At 35.8% G+C, this 17,440-nt stretch overlaps 1 protein-coding gene across 9 annotated transcripts in view; it reads left to right on the top strand.

Moving 5' to 3' along the window:
- ANKRD17 (ankyrin repeat domain 17) overlaps positions 1-17,440 on the top strand; it is a 154,606-nt gene that overhangs the window by 885 nt on the left and 136,281 nt on the right. For 4 of the 9 annotated variants that reach the window (XM_057309678.1, XM_048211827.2, XM_048211825.2 and 1 more), the window contains exon 1: positions 379-17,440. This exon is cut by the window's right edge. The exons of 4 other annotated variants lie outside the window; for them this stretch is intronic. The gene's annotated coding sequence lies outside the window, so the exon portion shown is untranslated. Of the gene's footprint in view, positions 1-377 lie in introns of those variants that run through there. One more of the 9 variants, XM_048211823.2, reaches the window with a different exon arrangement.

Raw genomic sequence — 17,440 nt, 5'->3', positions numbered from 1 at the left:
AGGGCCTGGTTTCAAAGGAAGGAGGGAGGAAGGGACCGTAAAGGGTAGGGGCCGAAGGTGGGAGGGGACTTGCGGTGGGACAGATTCCTGTGGGTTGATCTATCTTAGCGGCCAGGCTTTCCACTGCCCTCTTTCTTTGCCCGGCCTAAATCGTGAGGTGTGGGGATGTGGGGGAGGGTAGCTGACACGTGGGGGTGGGAGGACCACAGAGCCCACAGAGTTGGTGAACAGCAGGTTATCCTGGGATGGTTCACACGGTTAAGGATGGAGGGAATTGGTTAGATTCTCTCTTAGCACACCCGGCGGGGTCCGCCTGGGGTCAGTAGGGCCATGTTATTCCTGGGGTGGGGGCGGGACCAGAGCGGGAGGGATAAGATAATAGGTAGCTGAGTCTCTTGGGGAATGGCTAGGAGGCTGGTAAATTTCTCTCACTCGTGAGGTGGAAGGGAGCAGTTTTGAGGGGAGGTAAGGTTATAATGGACTCAAAGCTAAGTATTCGTGTATGTGAGAGACACGTGAGAAGCTGTACTTTTCCATACTGTTCTGCAGGGTTTGTTTGTTTTTTTTTTTTTTTCATAATTATTGTGGCTGCTGAAGTAGCCTTTAGTTCTTTGATCTCTCAAGGATTTTGGATGAACTGATCTTAGATCCATATACATTTGTATATAACTCAGTGGCTGAAAAATATATTTGACTCTTACATGTACATACATATACATCTTCAGATGCTTCTGCGGTGAGGAAAAATTAAGCCACGCTCTGTCGTTTTCCAGATAATATGGGGCAACTAAAGAGTGCTTTGAAGCCTGCCTTGGTTGTGGTGAGTTGGAATAGGAAGGCCTCTTGGTTTGTCCTAGTGATCTGGTTTCATAACTGTTTATAATTTTTCCTGGGTCCACAGACAGGCGGCGTTGCAGGACCTTATTCTTCAAAGGCCACATAAAACCCAAAAGCTCAGTAAAACATACCATACTGACAAAAAAAACCTAAAAGTTAGCCTTATTATCAGCACTTTTGTAACTCTCTTGTCCACTCCCTGAAATGGAAGCTAGAAAATCTTGATTTGGAAAAAGAAGTTGTAACTTAAGGCGGGAGAAGGAAAACAGTTTTAAAGGCTGATTTTAAGTCTCGTTGTAAGAGAACAACTGAATTATCTAGAAGTACCACTTGCCGTTTATTCTCTTCTACAGAGTTTATCTTGGTGCAAGGCTTATTTTTTGCAAATTGTATTGTTGGATCTTGAGTTCTTTTCAAATAGAGAAATACTTTTTAAAGAGTTTGAGACTTGTTTATTGGAAGAGATTCTCTTTTACCTCATGAAGTCATGTAGGTAGAGATGTAATAGTTCAAGTATGTATACCAAAAAGATGGACACTCCCTGCTATTCCATTATCCTATTGAATTCTAAGAATAGGTTTGTGTTGATAGATTTTGTATGGATTTTAGTTGGACCTTTAAGTACACGGTGTTGTTTGGGCTGCATTTGCAACAATGAAGAGGAGGATGTGATGGGATTCTTATTTCCAATAAAATCTATTATGGTAGTGAGAATCTTCCATTTGTATGAATCTTTGCAGAGATGAGAAACATTTTAGAAGTAATCTAATTCAGCCCTTTTATTTTAAAAATGAGGAAAACAAGGCTTAGAGGAAACTGATTCTGGTGGATAGTAGCAAAAGTGGAAATCAAAGTTTTCTAATGGTTCAGACCAGTATGCTTTTTATGACAGCATATTTCCCCTCCTGACATCTTTCAAAAATTGGGCAGTGAATTGCAAGGTAACACAATCATGCAGCTGTGGGGAAAATGCTGATATTTTATTAAGATTTTAAATTCTCCCACAAAATACAAGCTCTGGTTTGGAACTTGGTATCAAGTTGAATGCAGTACTTACTGGAGTATTATGCTGTAAACTTCATATACCTAGGTAGTTTTGTTCTTTGGAATTTGGTCTAATAAGCAAAACTTTCAGTAAGTTTATAGGTGTGTTAATTTTGTGAGTCAGGTTTATTTTCCTCAGAAAATGGGAATGATATATGTTGACTTTCATCAACTAGGGGAGTTTCTTTGTTTTTAATGTGCTTTGTTTTGTGCGCAGTGCTGTAAACAATGGGTTTGTCATTTGTTATGAAGATGAGTCAGGAGAAATAAGTGTAAGAAAGTGCAGCCATTAAAAATAAATCTATATAGGTACATGGTGAGGGATGAGCAGGCAGAAAGGAGTACAGTATGTCTCCTCACCTGCCTCCATCCTTGACCAAAATAAAGAAGTAAATAAACCTCATAGTCACTGTACAGTATAAGCTAAATGGATGAGTTGTGCAGTGTTTTTCATTTCTTTATTTTATTGACATGTCAGCAGAAGTTTAACTTTCTAGAGCTAGGAAATCTTGTGGCTAATACTCGTATTTAAATCCATTTTCTAATGCATTCTGTTACTGGCTGCACAGTGAAAAATGTGGATAACATGATCCTTGAGATCCTTCTAATAAAAATCATCAAAACGTTAAAAAGGAATATGAGAGGTTATAGTTTTTGTATATAGTTGTGGTTTCAGGTATTTAACCTGAAAAATTGGAGGATAATTTAGCAAAAATATATACATTTGCTATGAAGAAATGTTAGCTGGATATTCTCTATATCTGCTGAAAGAGGAAAAGTTGGAAGGAAAGATTGAATTTAAATAAGAGCCTTATTTGAATGTTGAAGAACAAGCATCTAATTCTTACTAAGTGTTGGAGTAGCTTATTGAGAATTGGATTTTCTCTTCAGTGTCAGAATAGGATAATCATGTTTTAGATAATTTATGTAACTCGTCTATACCTGGAAACAAAAGTGTAAGACCAAGAGCTCTCCTTTTCCCTCTCCTACTCTCCCCCCTCCCATTTGACTCAAAAATCTTAGATCAAAAATTGAAGAATGCATAATTGCCTTGGCTTTCAGTGGGTGAAATGTATACACAGAAATGTATTTCCTAACATAAAATTGTAATGTACTTCTTTTCAAAATAGTGACTAAATTAAATTGCTTACTTGAATATTACAAGAAAAAATGTTAAAATTGCATAAGTTGATACTCCATTTCAGAAATAACATCACATTCTGTTGAATGCATTTTGAAATGTAATTGAATGGTATCAGTGTTTGCTAATGCAGAATTCAGAGGGGAAAAAACTTGCTATTAAAGGTAGGGTTCTGTTCAAAAGTAACTTTTATTAAAGATGCATAAAATGTAAAGACAGTTGGATTTTTTCAGAATTCTGGCTATTTTTGGTAGGTAACTTGAGGCTTTAAATTTAAGAGACAAACCTAGTGGTGAAATTTTAGGCAAGGGGAGCCAGTGAATAAATTAGTACTGACTTACTTTTGAAAGGATTTGCAAGGCCAGGGAGAATCTGTTGACATGGAAGAGGTAGGGTTGAGAATGAGAGAGAAAGACAGATTATTTCAGTAGATTTTGTTTCCTCAAATTCACTTACAAATCTTTTTGTTGTTGTTTTTTAATGGAAAAATGCCATCCAAGTTCCTTTGTTATAATGGTAGATGAGTCCAGAGAAGCTTACTTGTTCCCTAGTTTCATCTCTTAATTGATAAAGCAGTATTTGTAAAGGAGATGTCGAGATCTTTGAAGAAATAGTTCTGTCATAATTATCTTGTCTCCTAGTCTGCTTAAGCACAGAACTTGATAAAAACATTTTCAGTGAATAACCAGTGCTTAAGGAGGATCCAGAATTCATTTGGGAGACCAACAGAAGGAATAGTTTCTCTCTTCTTGGATCCAGGCCTGCCAAATAGCTGAAGCTTGGATTCCAGTATCTTTCAGTTACTAATTACTTCTCTTAGTGATAGTCCTCTTCCATAGGGATCCTCTTCCATAGGTATTACGGGGAAAGCCAGTTAAGCCAATATATGTTGATTAATGCCTGATGAGTACCTTAAGCCTCCTAGGTATATTTACAGTTTAAAAACATAAAAAACTATTACTTATTCAGTGCCTACTGTGTGTCAAGTCTAGCATAATGGTTAAGAGCATGGACTAGAGTCAGATATGATCCATCACTTACTAGCTTTGTGATCTTGGGCAAGTTACTTAACCTCTCTGCATCTCAGTTTCCTCTTAGTAAATGGTGATAATGTAGATTCTACTGTATATCATTGGTATGAGAATTAAATAAGATAATACAGGTATCATGTATTCTCATTTTACTTTCACTATGAAGTAGGTGTCCTCATAATTTGTTTCATTATTCAACACATGTTTAGAGTTTCTACTATATGCTGGGCATTTTGTTGTACTGGGTAAGTAATGGTGAACAAAACTGTTTTAAGACACATTGATTTTAAAATGTACCAGTGATTAAATATAGGTTTTGGGAGGTATGATAGTGAGAGTAAATGGTTAAATGTAGATCCGGAATAAAGTGGATGAATTTCAGAAGTATACAAATGTTGGGAAAGGTTATTCATATTAATTTTAGAGTCAAAGATACTGGCTTAGCAGGGTTTTAGGTAACTTCATCAGGGTCACATAGCTAATAAGTGGCAGAGCAGGACGTAACCTGTTTGATTCAAAGCCTCCTCGTTCATTCACTCACTCATTCATTCATTCATTCATTCATTCATTCATTCACATGATCTGTTAGGTTGTATGATGTTGAGGGCAACATCTTGGATGTTGGCATTTCAGATAGTGTGAAAACACATTCAGATGGTATAGGGGAACATACTTTTAGGCAGTAGGGTAACCACTGAAGACAAATTGATTACCCCAAGCTTTTCTTTCTTTTCTTGTTCTTATTTGATTTCCTTCTCTTTTTATTCAACTCATTGAAAAAGAAAAAGAAGAAATACAGAAAAGTACAAACAAGTATGTCCATATTCCCACCATCTAGAATTAACAACTGTTAACAAAACGAAACTTGAAAACTACTCTCTTTAGAAGCAATCTGTTGCTTCTTCCTCCCTCTCAAGATTTTTACTTTTCAAGGTTATTTTCTTTATTAAGCTAATTTTTTTTTTAAACTTTTAAGTAAGAGTTCTTAACCTGGGGTCTAGATAGACTGTGAATACCTGAAATTAAATCCAAGATTTTGTTGAAGGTGCTTATAATGTGTTTTATTCTTTTCTCCCTTACCCCCATAGTGTGTGTGCAAAACTTCTATTAGATTCTCAGAGATCTGTGATTGCCCCCTCCCTCCCTCCCTCCCACCCACCTTGTTATTTTGAAACATTCTCACTGCAGTAGTAGTGGGGAATCAGGCAGGCATTTACGTGCATTGTTTAGAATTGGGAAACTACTTGTAACCAAGGTAATGTAGCAACACAGAAGGTCTGTTTGTGTTGGGAAGTCCAAGACTTACTTGTTCTTTCTGGTAAACTAGTTATGCCTACTCTTGTCTTAAATCCTCATATTTTGCCTTTTAATTGTTTAATTAATGAAGCAGCTTTCATCTAGTCTGCTATGGACTATCAGATCTGAAGATGGAAACTTTGCCTTACACATCTTTATATCTCCTACTGCACTGTACCGTATCTGTTATAGAAGTCTTAGTGTCTTACTTCTGCTAGGCTTTCATGAAGTCAGATCTCTGAAGTAAAAATAAATAAGTAATTGAATAAATATTTCTTCTTTAACCACTTACTCTGGACGTATTTGGGATCATCAGAGGAGTACATTTTGACTCCCTGAAAGTTGCGAGGCTGTTTACTAGACTGCTTCTACTGGTCTTCAGTTATACCATCTTGTTGACTAGAAGTTCAATTTTTAGGTCTTTGAGGCAGCATATTTCCATTTATGGCAGTAGTTTATTCTGCATTCTTATAAAGATGATTTAGTGGGTTAGGAAATGTACATGTAATGAATTTCCATATAACTTTTACATACTTGACCATAGATGAAAACAATTTCACTTATAGCAGTATGTGAGGTAGTGCCTGTTGATACCACTTAACGTTTTTGTTAGGACCAATAGAGGGCACCACATCCATGGTAATCTATGCTCAATCTGACTGACTACCTTCAACTTTCACCTTTTGGAAAAAAAGGGTGACTATGAATACCCTTCTAGCCCTTGGAACCTGACTGGTAGTTATGCCTATGCACTTCCCACGCGGAATCAAAACACCCTTCCTCACGTATGGTGTTTAACTTCTTAATGTATATATATTTTTGTCTTTAAAAACATCTTTTCCAGTCATGAGGGAAAGTGGAATTGTGGAATGACATAGGTATTATTTTATTATGATTTATAATTTAGGTTTTAATTATTGAAGAGAAACATGTTGGATTTTATTTTTCCCAAAAATGCTTTGAAACTTGACATTAATTAGACCTGATGATTGAAAGCACAGTGTAGATTGCCTTCTGTTATCTTATAAAACTCATGAACATTACCTTGATCTTTTAGAAGAGTTGACTTAGGTTTACTTCCTGGTGAGACTAGACATAAAAGGGGTGAGTTACCAAAAAATGTAAAGTTCATAGTACTTTAGGAATTCCTTTTGGACCCAATATTATTTAGTATGTTTATAAACAATTTTGATAATATGATGAAATCCCTCTCAAGGTGTACAGATAGGTCAGAGTGAATTGTGTTTAATGAAATGAGATTGTTGAGAATAGGTTAAAAATGTTAAATAGATTTTTATGAGTCACGGGTAAAAAATGTGCTTTTTTGGGCAAATGATCTGAAACAGCTCATACTTTTTCAGTAAAAGTTCAGTGTGGTGTTGAACAAGATGAAATAGGGTATTAGAGAATCATAACTCTTTTTTTATTTTTATTTTATTTTATTTTATTTATTTTTTTAAAGATTTTATTTATTTATTTGACAGAGACAGCCAGTGAAAGAGGGAACACAAGCAGGGGGAGTGGGAGAGGAAGAAGCAGGCTCCTAGCAGAGGAGCCTGCTGTGGGGCTCGATCCCAGAACGCTGGGATCACACCCCGATCCGAAGGCAGACGCTTAAGGACTGCGCCACCCAGGCACCCCGGAGAATCATAACTCTTAAATCTATGCTGCATCTGCACAAAGTAGATTATGTATATTTCTGCCTGTTGTACCATGAAATTGATGACTAAAACTAGGCAAGTTCTAGAGTGGGATAGTTTAAAAATGATTGGAGGGTTAGGGATGGAATCCATGATCAAGGAAGACTGCAGATTATACTTAATTATATTCTTATTGCTTGTTCCTTAATGTTCACATTAATCAGTTATTCAGACTTGAGTCATGGAGAAAAATGTGAGGTGTGTTAGATAGTGTTATTTCAATTTTGAAAATAGGTAAACTCATTATTTCTTATTTCTTGAGATTATTTGAAAGTACACACTAGACATGATAAATTTATGAAACTAGGCTATATGTATGCATCTCTAGCAGGGCATATTCCCCTCCTGAGCTATCATTGAGTCTCATTTAATCTTTTTTTTTTTTTTCATTCCTCTCATACTCCCCAAAAAGAAAGGAACAGAAAAGAAAAAAAAAGTGAAGAAATAACCTGTCCTAAAATTAATTTGTGGCCTGGGTTTTTCCCCGTGAATTGTCTTTTAATTAAAGGACCTTTGAGAAATATCTCAGATCTGTAGAAAAATTAGTTTCATCATCAGTTTTGAATTTGGAATAAATAAACATTAACATGTAGTTCTATTTTCCTTTCCCTCTTTCCTGTCACCCTAAATCTGAGACCTGAAGAGAAAAGGAATTCTTCTTGTTTGTTATACCATGTCTATTTCCAGTTCTTTGACCTTATTATTGTCTCTTACTTTTTCTGTGTGGTTTCCCTCTTATTTTTTATTTGATAACAGAAATAGTCCTGTTACAAAGGCTCTAGTATAGTTCTTACTAGTTCAAGATGTGGTATAGGAGTTAAGTTTTTTACTTGACAAACGTTTATTGAATTTCTCCTGTGTGTGGCTGTTTTCAGTATATAGTAATCTCAACCATTTCCCTGTCAGTGAATGTTAAAAAGTTAGCTATATTTAAAATAATAGCTGTATATGTTGAGTTAAATGATTTTTATTCACATTGTAGGTTAGTAAAACTTAAATTTACATACATGAAAAATTAGAGCGATGTAATTGTTTTTTATGATTTTTAGAAAATATCACTATTATCCTTTTCTAAATAAATTTAAAAAACATGATCAAAATCTAGCAAAATCAGGGATTATGAGGAATTTGAGGAAACTGAAGCATTATTCCTAGTTTCATAAAATTTAAGTCATGTTGAGATAAAATTAATAATTTAAAACTGTGAAGATGGTTTTAGTCTTGTATAATTAATTATTTGGCAATCTGTGTTAGTTTTCAGTGTAACCGTGTTCCTTTAGAATTGGTCTTCATGATAGGCGTTGTTTTATTTCTGTTTTTGAATATAGGTTAGGTAGACTTTACATCTTTTATGAGTGCCTCTTGTAATACTCACTGATTTGTGGTATTCTGATTTTTTTTAAAGATGAAGTCTGTATGTGCTATTTTTCTAGAGTATCCTTAACAATTAAATGACACCAAGGACTCATCCATTCTAATTTTACCCTGAAGATTTTGTAGTGACAATAGGGGTTATAAGGTATACTTGTAGTTAATGCAGGTACAGATATGTTAAAATATGAGAAATTGAGTTATAGGACAGTAGAGAGGTACAGTGTTAAATATCTTCCAAATTAGATTTTAAATATAGTGTTTCTGTAGTTAAACATTATTAATTAAATATACACATATTTGTAGAAAATTTGACAAAACCAAAAGATCTAAAGAAGAATACAAAATTTGCCTATAATTTTACCCTCCAGAATTAATCATTATTTGAAATTTTTTCTTTTGTTTTTCTTATTGTATGTTAATCAAATTATCTGTCACAGAGAACAAAGCCATCACTTATACATTTTGTCTGCTAAAAGTTTAATTGATGAGCATACTTAAAATACATTAGTTGAAGAGATAAGTCTTCAGATGGTTACGTACTTATTTAACTATAAAAACTAAGGGATGCATTCATACTTTAAAAAAAGTCTTCTGATACATAAAGGTGTTTATCTTATTTTTTCTCAAAGTAAATGATGCTAACAGCTTGGTATGTATCAGACATTCTGGTTTCTTTCTTGGTGGAAGTGAATGAATGAGTGTGGGGTGTGGAAGGGGGTATGTGTGTCTGGCAGAGTACGTTAGGATTTGCCTCATTGTTCTTATTTACTTATGAATGTTCCATAGTATGAGTGTTCATAATTTATTTGCTCTTTTGTACTGGTAGACTTTTTTTTTTTTTTAAAGGTTTATTTATTTTAAAGAGAGAGCGAGAGCGCACGCCTGCCCACGTGCAGGGGGAGGGCCTTAGGGAGAGGGAGAGAGGGAATCTCAAGCAGGCTTGGAGCGGATGAGGTGCTTGATCTCACAACCCTGAGTGAGATCATGACCTGAGCCAAAACGAAGAGTCGGATGCTTAACCAGTTGAGCCACCCTGGTGCCCCTATATTGATAGACATTTTGATTGTTTTCAGTACATTGCTATTACATGTATAATGCTGAAGTGAATGTCCTTTTACAGTTATTTTTGCATATAAAAATATTTCTTTGGGATGGATTCCTGGAAAGAATTGCTGGGCCAGAGGTTATGCACATGTTAAATGTAATAAATACTCCCAAGTTTTACTTCCATCAACAGGGTACTAAGAATATTATTGGAAATGAGCAATCTTAGTTTTTAAAATGTGTTAAACAAAAAATAGTGTTTTGTTTCTGTTTTCACTTTCCTGAGTACTATTGACATTGAGTAAATTTTAATTTTTATTTTTCATTTGGATTTCTTTTGAAAATTTCCTGTTATATCCTTTACTTATTCTATTAGGATTGTCTTTTTCTTAGTGATTGTTGGTGCTATTTATATTTATGCATAATAATCCTAAACAGTATTTGTTCTTCTCTGTTTATAGTATTTTCACAATATAGAAACATTTTATTTTTGTGAAGCAAAATGACTTATTCTTTTATGATTTCTGACGACCTTCACCCCAGTATTTTAAGAAAATATTCTTAGAAATTTTGTTTTGATTCTGCTGTGGTTTGTTTTTGAAAGATACACAGATATCTTTTTGCATATAATATTTAATTGTGTCCATTTCTTATTTACTCTTTTTAGTAGCATTTGACCTTGTTGGCCAATTTTCGCCTCTTAAAAAATGCTGTTCTCTTGCTTATGTAATACCACCTTCTTCTGTTTCTACATTACTAGATGCTTTTTTTTTTTTTTTTTTTTTTTGGTCTTCTTGCTTCCTCCTATTCCCCTCAGTGTACATTCTTTGATTATTTAGTACCTCGTTGCTCAGTCCTGGGCCCTTTTTGGTCTTGTATGTAGTCTCATTTCTTAGGTAATCTTATCTAGTCTTGTGTATTTATATATATGCTAGTGACTGTCAAGTGTGTATTTCCAATTTAAACCTTTCTTCTTGAGTATGAACCTTTTGGTAACCCAACTTTTGTACAAACCTTTTTTCTAACACATACTTTTCTTCCTTTCTCAAGAAAATGACTCCAGAGTTCCATCCAGTTACTAGACGTAACTCAACATGACAGATATCTACATATTTCTTTTTCTCTTAATTCAGCCAGTAATCTATAAAACAATAAATAATGTGTCTCACCCATTGCACAGTGGTGAATAGGAGTAGGATAATCATAAGGATGCTTCTTTGGAGAAGGAAAGAATAGAAATAGATAGCAGTTGTTGGTCTATATTAATACTGAAATCCTTCTGGACAGAAGACTCTGCTTTGGCAACTATATAAATTCCTTGGTTAAACTTTGATTTTGCTCTATGGGAGGAATGCCCTTTTGACTGTTGTGTGTATCCTTGGCTTTGTTCTTAGGTGATCCTTCCTTGTTTATTTTCCTTTGCCACATCTGAAGTAGTAGGCATTCAAGAATATGACATCCCTAGGAATTGCACAACTTTTACAGTTCCCTGCCAGTTGGTATAGATTAAGGAGCTGCAGGGTTATTTAAGGTTCAATCATAGGTTTTTATAGGCCTGTGTAGTTCAGTGGTAAAACTCTTTCAAAAACTTAATAGATTTCTGTTCTGTTTTCTTTAAGTCAGTACCATATGACATTATCTTCAGCAGAAGATCTCTTTTAGTCATAATTTGTGAAATCTACTCATTCTTGTACTAGTCTCTGTGCTAGGCCTGTTCTTCTTTCCCTATGTTACTGGGCTACCTTGAGGGCATCTAAAATAATAGGCTTGAATGGTATATCAGTCAGGGTTTAACCAGAGAAGTAGAACAAATAGGAGATTTATATATGAGAGAGAGAGAGGGAGGGAGGTATTAAAAGATTTATTACAGGGAATTGGATTACAATTTTGGGAGCTGGCTAAGTCTGAAATTTGTAAGGTAGGCATTTGGGAAGGGAAGAGCTCAAGCAGGCTAGAACCCATGGGCATATGCTGATACTGTTCTCCCTAGGCAGTTAGGAGAGGAAGATCTGGGGAAGGGAGGACAGTTATAGACTTAGCTGCTATTTGGAGTCTCATTTGCCAGGAAGAGCCCAATCTCTTTTAAGACCTCACCTACTAGGTCAGGCTCACTAAGGATGATCACCCTAGTTTAAAAGTCACCTGATTAGGGACTTTAATTACGTCTGCAGACCCTTCCACAGCAGCACCTAGATTAGTGTTTGAATACCTGAGAGAAAATATTTACAAAATGGTTGCTTGCCTTCCCTTCCTCTTAGTGTGGGCTAACCAAGTTAACACATCAAAACCCATCACAGGTGGGAAAGGGACACTCTTCACTTGCTACTCTGTGGCAAAGAACCTTTGAGGTCACAAAGGCCTCTCGGTATATTTGGAGCACAAAAGTCCTGCCTTTCCTAACCTGAGAGGCTCGATTTATTGGACTCAGGTTAGGGTTTGCTACTGAGAGAGCTTCTCTCAGTGGCACTGTGTTTATGTCTGTCTCTGTTCACAAACTGCCTTACTCTTGGTTGAGCTGATCTTTTTGCCGGTTCTTTAAACAGCCAATACCCACCAATATTCTGAGTTTTTCTAACTGCTTTTCTTAGAGCTATACACACTTGTGAGTCATGTAATATGCCCTCCCCATTATTGCAGGCAAGAGTTTTACTAAATGGTTTGGTACTGCATAACAGGTGGTTAGTTTTCCAGCCTGACATGTTTCCTTGCTATCTGTCCTCTGAGCCTTATCAGGGTTTTTAGGAATTTGTTATGGCAGCACTCTACTTCTAATTTACTGTATTGGTTAAAATATAAGATGGGTTGTTGGAACAAAGAGACTCCAAAACACATGTGGTTGAAGCAAGACAGATTATGTGATACTCTAGGGGTAGTCCTTCAGGTCATGCATAGGTCTAAGTTCTCCTGTTTTGTTATACCCTCTCTTCACCTGTGCTGTCGAGAATGGTGGCTCTCTACCACATGTGGCTACTCAGTGCTTGAAATAGGCCTAGTACAACAGGGTCTAGATTTTTAGTTATTAGTTTTAATTAATTTAAATAGTCACATGTGGCTGGTGGCTACCATATCAGAGAGTGCCAGGTGATAGAACATACACATCATCACAGAAAGTTTTATTGGATAGCTCTGCCTTAGGATTTTGACTTCATCTACAAAGTCTGATTTGGCTCACTAGCATCACATCCATGTTCCAGCCTGTTATGGGCTGAATTGTGTCCCTCCAAAATTCATGTTGAAACCCTAACCCCCATTGTTAGTGGGAATGCAAACTGGGTATGCATACTGTGGAAAACAGTATGGAGTTGCCTCAAAAAATTAAAAATAGAGCTACCCTACGATCCAGTAATTGCACTACTGGGTATTTACCCCAAAAATACAAGAACACTAGTCCAAAGGGATACATGCTCCCCTATGTTTATTGCAGTATTATTTACAATAGCCAAACTATGGAAGTGGCCCAAGTGTCCTTCAATAGATGAATGGATAAAGATAGGGGACACACACACACACACACACACACACACACACAGAGGAATATTATTCAGCCATGAAAAAGAATGAAATCTTGACATCTTCAACAACATGGATAGAGCTAGAGAGTATAATACTAAGAGAAATAAGTCATTCAGAGAAAGACATACCATATGATCTCACTTACATGTGGAATTTAAGAAACAAAACAAGTGAAGGGAAAAAGAGAATGACAGACCAAGAAATAGACTCTGAACTATAGAGAACTAACTAATGGTTACCAGAGGGTAGGTGGGTGGGGGGACGGGTGAAATAGGAAATAAGGATTAAAGAGTATACTTATCATGATAAAAACATAAAATGATAAATCCTAACCTCCATTATCTCAGAATGTGACTGTATTTAGAGGTAATGCCTTAAAAAAGGGAATAAGATCAAATCAGGTCATATGGGTGGACCCTAATCCAATCTGACAGATGTCCTTATAAGAAGAGGAAATTTGGACACAGAAAGAGACACCAGAAATACGTGCACACAAAAAAGGTCATGCGAGGACACAGCAAAAAGGTGGCTATCTACACGCCAAGGAGTGAAGCCTCCAAAGAAACCAAACATGCTGACACCTGGATCTTGGTGTCTAGCCTAATAACTGTGAGAAAATACATTTTTGTTGTTTAAGCCACCCAGTCTGTGGTATTTTGTAAGACAGCCCTAGAAAACTAATGTACAGCACATGAGAAATAAGAAACAGAAAGGCAACCACAGGTTGCTTCCTTCTAATGAATTGGCCAAGAAATTGCAAACATCACTTCCTGACCAGAACTTAGTTGTATGTCCATACCTGTATGGCCATCACACCCAGGTACAACTTGTGGAGAAGTGTTTTACTAAAAGAAGGGGAGTGTGGCTATTGGAGGATAATTAATGTCTTAACACCAGTACAATTCTAGGATTACATTGTTTTTATGGCTAGTAATGCAAGGAAAAGAAGTTACTCCTGGCTCCTGAAATAATCTTGTTGGCCTAGTTTGGGTCATGTGTCCATTCCTGAACCAGCCATTGGTAAGGAAAAAGATGCTTTGTTTAGGTGTAAGTCATGTCTTTCTGCCCTTCTGGGAGGTAGAGTAGGAGAAGTCATTTTCACCTGAGTCTCATGGAATGGTTTCCCAGAAAGTGTTTCTGTTGCCAAAAAGGTGAGGTGGCAGAGTGGGAAGGGAAAGGGTACTGGACATAAGACTTCCAAAGTATACCTTGACACTTCCCACTTCTCTCCATCTTTGCTGCCATCATGTTAGCCCAGGCTGTTATCTTACTTGGACTTCATAGTAGTCTCCTAATTTGATCTGCTAGCCTTCTTTCTTGTCTCCTCACACTTCATTTCATTCTTCATGCAGCAGCTAGGCCAGTCTTTCTGAAATGTAAATCATTATTCAACTTCTCATTGCTCTTAGAATAATACCCAAACTCCTACGTTGGCCTGTAAGACTTTGTATGGCTGATCCTTCTTATTGTTCTAGCCTCATTTTATATCCTTTTTAGTTCATTCACTATCTTCTAGTCCCACTGGTCTGTTCTTAGAGCAGGGAGACTTTCTCACTTAGGGTCTTTCGCTCACTTTCTAGGATATTCTTCCCTTGGTTCTTTATCTCTTCTTTTTTAGGTTTCAGCTTGGGTATCCTTTCCTGTTCAGGGTTGTTGAAAGAAACTTTTCCTCCCTACACCTCTCCTCTTCTCCACCCTCCCTTTCAGTTTTCTTCCTATGACTGCTACTGGAGTAAGAAATAGGAGGTCCTCTTGGCCTTCAACCAAGCTTTATTAGTATTAAATATTTTAGTGGACTCTGTTTCTTAACCACTTAGAAAGGGATTTGTGGGTGGTGGGAGTAGGGGAATTTGAGTGTATAACATTCCCAGATTAATAATAGCTATTTTTTTATTCCTGTGTCCACATCAGTTTTAGTTACTAGGTTGTACCTTTTGATATTGTTCTTTTTGTACATGGGGAGTCATCAAATCTCTGTGATTTCATATGGCTCTACCTAGTATGTTAGAATGCTTTGATATCTTAGAAGGCAGTTCTTCCTCATTGATCTGTTAAGAGTTTTAGATGGCTTGTCAGATGGCTTTTGTAAACTGGCATAAAATATGCCCATTGAGATTTTAATTGGAATTAGATTGAAATATGGATTAATTTGTGAAGAAATAGATGTATAATACTGAGCATTTCCATCCAGAAACATGGCATGGCTCTATTTTCTTCAGGCTCTTCATCTGTCTTTAATAAAATTTTATAGTTTTTATATAGATTTTGCACATTTTGGGTGGTTTATTTCTGATTATTTTCTAGTTTTTATTACTAGCATGGATGGTATTTTTTCTTCCATTACACTTTGTAATTAGTTATTGTTGGAGTATAGGAAACTATTGATTTTGATATTTTGATCTTGTATATATGGTCACTAAACTGAATTCTTAAGTCAGTTTATTCTGTTGAGTTTTCCTTTTTTCTTTTCTTTTTTTTTTTTAAAGATTTTATTTATTTATTTGACAGAGAGAGAAGCAGCGAGAGAGGGAACGCAAGCAGGGGGAGTGGGGAGAGGGAGAAGCAGGCTTCCCACTGAGCAGGGAGCCCTGTGCGGGGCTCGATCCCAGTGTCCGGGAACGCTGGGATCATGACCTGAGCTGAAGGCAGATGTTTAAACATCTGACACCCAGGTGCCCCAACTCTGTTCCTTTCCTGCGTCATCTTATAAAGATTTGTGCGTGACAGATGCAATTTTATGCATTCTTTTTCTTTTTAATCTTCGATGTTGTGTTCTTAGCCATATTTGCCACTTGGATGTTAGAAAGGAGTTTGATCAAGCACTTTATTTGATCTCTTTATAGTTTCATAATTTTTAAAAGTGGCCTAAGTAATTTAATGCATACCTCTTAATTCTTTTGTAATCGAGAAAAATGTAATTGTGGTAAACAACACAACAAAAAAAATTACCATTTTACCATTTAAGTGTACAGTTCAGTAGGGCTGAGTATATTCACATTGTTGTGCAACAGATCTCTAGAATTTTTTCATCTTGCAAAACTGAAACTCCCCGGAAACTTAAACAACTCCCCATTTACCTCTTTATCCATCTCCTGGCAACTACCATTCTACTTTCTGTTTCTGTGAATTTGACTACTTTAGATGACTAATATAAATGGAATCATATAGTAATCATTTTTTTGTGATTGACTTATTTCACTTAGCATAATGTCCCTAAGATTCATCCATGTTGTAGCATATGGGACATTTCCTTCCTTTTTAATAAAGACTGAATAATCCTTTGTATGTATATACCACATTTTGTTTATTCATCCATCGGTATACATTTGGGTTGTTTCCACCTTTGGCTGTTCTACCTCTTGTTTTTTACACTGAATTCATGTCTTTTAAATTTAAATTGGCTTATGTAGGGAGATAGGAACTTAGTCTTATATTTCTAAATGGTTAATGAGTTGATTTGGCTATTTCAGTCTATCCTTTCCCACTCTTTGAAGTACTACCTGTATTTCATATATTCGGACAACAGAGCAGTAGATTGGATTATATCTGCTCATTATATATATCTTTATGTGTGCTGCATTTGTATAACCTTAAGGCCCATGTACTAAAATTAGTTGTTTGTAGTAAACAGCTTCCTCTGCTTTTTGACACATAGCTAACATCTGCAGGGTTTTATGGTTAACAAAGTAATTTTCCATATTTTTTGTTTAATGTAGTCAGTGGTCTTTTGAAACAGTTTTTTTTTTTTTTTTTCTTTTTTTCTCCTAACTCTAAAGCTCTAAGCAGGCTTGGCTTCTTTCTTTCCTTTCTTCCCTCCCTTACAGATATCTATTAACGAAGTACAGGTGCTTTTATGAAGAAGACAAGAATAGTGACAGCAACTATAGTTTTCTTATTGATTTGTGATGCCATTAGTCTTAACTAGGCTGTCTTTGGACTCAAACATTTCCATCACATTTAGGACAGGACTTTAAAATTCTATGAATGTGTTTTAGTATTATCATTCCAGTGTTCTTTAGTTTTGTTTCATGTTTTGAAGTATATTTCAAGTAAACTAGGAATTATTTAAAACCCAATGTAGTTGCTTTTCAAGAAATGACAGAATGGAAGAGCTGAAGACTCAAGCTAGACAAATTTTAATTTCATTGGCGGGATGACACATCTTTTGAATCAAACTTGTGATAGAGTATGCAGCCATGATACTAATGTAGTATGTTTTGTTTTGTTTTCTTTTCTTTCTAATTTTTTTGTGTGGGAGGAATCTTAAGGGAGATTGCATTATTTTTTTTTCTATTTTTATTAAGTCATGTAGTAAATGTAAACTGTAAAAATTGAAATAGTAGAGGAAGATAAGGTATAATAGTTGAAAATCTCCCTTCTACATCCTAAGGTATAAATCTTAAGTGTATGTAATTTCATGCTTTTTCTACGCATTTTCACACATTTGTCCACATGTATAT

The sequence above is a fragment of the Ursus arctos genome, unplaced genomic scaffold (genome assembly GCF_023065955.2).
Source record: "Ursus arctos isolate Adak ecotype North America unplaced genomic scaffold, UrsArc2.0 scaffold_9, whole genome shotgun sequence".
NCBI classification, from domain to species: Eukaryota; Metazoa; Chordata; class Mammalia; order Carnivora; family Ursidae; genus Ursus; species Ursus arctos.
This window is presented reverse-complemented; position numbering and strand designations above follow the sequence as displayed.